A 2600-nucleotide genomic window follows, 5' to 3' on the forward strand; every position below is an offset into this window, starting at 1 on the left:
AAAAAAAAAAGAAAAAGAAAAGAAAAAAAGAAATGGCCTGGACCCAAGTATACAGTGTTGTTTTCAGTTGCTTTTCTCTGGTATCACCATAAAAATAACCATGGAATGACTGAATGGCAGACTCAGGGACTAGGAAGACATAGATTGGGTGTGATCACTTCGGTTAACTTTCCAAATGTGTCTATGCTGTGGCTTGAGAGGACAAGAAGAGTAAAAGAAACCCAGGTTTTAGATAAAAAACTTGAGCAACTGGAAGTGGTTCCTTGATTTAATTCATATTTATTGAGTAGCTACTATGAGTCAGGCACTGTGCCTGAGCCTCTGCTCTCATGGAGCTCAGTCTACTAGAGGAGACAGCGTGTGACCATTCATGACGGTTCACTATGCCACTGCTGGAGTTACCATACCAAGGATGGTATGAGAGTTTGGGAAAGCTTTGAATGGAGCTGGGGCTCCTATGATAAGTAGGACAAGTTTAGGCGACAGAAAAGGGGGGAGGGCATTCTAGGTAGTTGGAAGTAGAACAAGTGCAAGAGGTGTGAATGTCATGGCCAGTAAAGCTGGGGAGGAAGGGCAATGCCACGTGAGAAGCCCCGCAGGGTGTGCTGAAGCATCTGAACTCTATTTTGTAGGCCACTCTGGGGCGCAGGGTGGCAGGCATTAATGCTTTTAAGCAGAGGAATGACATCAGATTTAGTATTGGAGCTCGGGGTGTAAGTGAGGACTCGAACTGGTGGGTTATATGGATGATGAAACAGGGTGCAGAGATTGGAGGCAGGGGAGGCTGATTGGGGTCTTTTGTGATAAGCCAGGGAAACAAGAGTTTGCACTTAAGGAGGCAGCACTGGCAACTGAGAGGAGGGGACAAAGTTGAGAAAACCTTCTGAAGCAGAACAAATAGGCTGTGGTGCCTGGTGGGACCTGAGCTGTGAGAGAAAGAGGAATCAAGACTGGGGCTTAGACACTGGATGAGTGATGCTCTTAAGGACATCTCTGCAGTTTGAATTCTCACAGGGTAACTGCACATTTTCCCCCCACTTTTAATAGCACATGGTTGGGAAAACCAACAATAATTTTTTAAAAGCACAAGAGAAATAATGTATTAATCGCTGATATTAAGACATCACTTAATATCATCCTTGTCTATACTGAGAATATACTCATATTTCAGTTAACATACCTTTGCTTACCATCTCCCTAAATCCTTCTGTAAACTGTGAAGTTGAGAGACAGGAGAGAAATTCAGGAAAAACAAAACAAAGCAGGGCTGAGCTGAGCAAAGCAAAACCCTTCAGCATTTCAGAGGAAGACAGACAGCAGAAAAAGACTTTCATAAGGTAGTGTGGCTAGAGGAGAGGAAATGCATCACTGATCTACAGGTCTACCTGCCAGGCTATCAAAGGGCTCAGCTAGGGCCACATCACATGGGTTCATCTGGCGAGGTTAGACCTCTGGCTGACGGCTTTCCCACACTGGAGACACTGGTACTGCAAACGGCCATTCCCCTGAGTGCATTTGCTGGGTGGCTGATCAGGTGGACACGCTGACTGGACCCACAGCCACACTCCACACCCAAGTGTGGCTTTTCCGCTAAATGGATCTTTCTCTGCTGGATCAGAGAGGAGCTCTGGGTGATGCGCTTCCCACACTCAGAGCAGACATAAGGCTGCTCACCTGTATGGAGAAGCTTGCCACTGGCTGGGAAATTGTTCCCACGCTCAGAACAGGTAAACTTGGCAGCCATTGCCGCTTCTGGTTCATCATGGAGGGTGAACTTGGAGTCCGGACTCTGCAGGAGTCCCTGAGGCAGAGGAAGAGCTGGGGAAGGGGTGAGTGGAGGAGGAAGGAGGGAGGGCTGATAAATACTGGGGAGAGAAAATGGAGGCATCAGGGAGGTTAAAGGATGGTGTGAGGGGAGGAGTCTGGGAAAGATGGACATGATTAGAGGCTGGGGACTGAACGGGGTGGAAGCATCAATCACTGGTGGAGGGGCAAGATGAAGACAAGGAGGTTGTTGTAGGGACATAAAGGACCTGGGGCTTCCGTTCAGCTCTAGCAGAGGGAGGACTAGGGGGCTCGTGCCCTGAGGTGGTGCCTGGGGCTTGTGATAAGCCACATGGTGTTTGAGGCTGGCTCAGAGGCTGAAGCTCCCCCATACTCCCCACAGCTGTAAGGCTTCTCCCCTGTATGTGGGTGAATGTGCTGGGTGAGGTAGGTCTTCTGACTAAAGCTGTCACCACAGTCAAAGCAGCAGAAGGGCTGCTTACCTGGGTAGCATATCGGCTTCCACCCATCCCCCAAAGCCTTCTTGTGCTGGGACCAGATGTAGGCTTCAGCGCAGTACACACTCTTTGGTAAGCCAGCAGCAGAGAGCTGACTGTAAAGCCCTTGCCATACTCCCCACAGCTATATATCCACCAGAGTGGATTCCCTGGTGCTTAATGAGATGGAGCTCCCACAGAAGGTCTTGCTACACTGGGGATAGTGACAGGGCCTCTCACTAGTGCGGGTCTTTCTGTGCTGGATGAGGGATGCACTCTGAGAAAACCCCTTCTCACAGGCCCTGTTCTTGTAGGGCTTAGCTCTCGGGTAACTCTGTT

At 49.2% G+C, this 2600-nt stretch overlaps 1 pseudogene; it reads right to left on the minus strand.

Moving 5' to 3' along the window:
- Positions 1-8: 8 nt before the first annotated feature.
- On the minus strand, positions 9-2595 carry LOC121101950 (annotated as a pseudogene).
- Positions 2596-2600: the final 5 nt, after the last annotated feature.

This window comes from Ursus maritimus, unplaced genomic scaffold (genome assembly GCF_017311325.1).
Source record: "Ursus maritimus isolate PB19 unplaced genomic scaffold, ASM1731132v1 scaffold_1155, whole genome shotgun sequence".
Taxonomy (NCBI): Eukaryota; Metazoa; Chordata; class Mammalia; order Carnivora; family Ursidae; genus Ursus; species Ursus maritimus.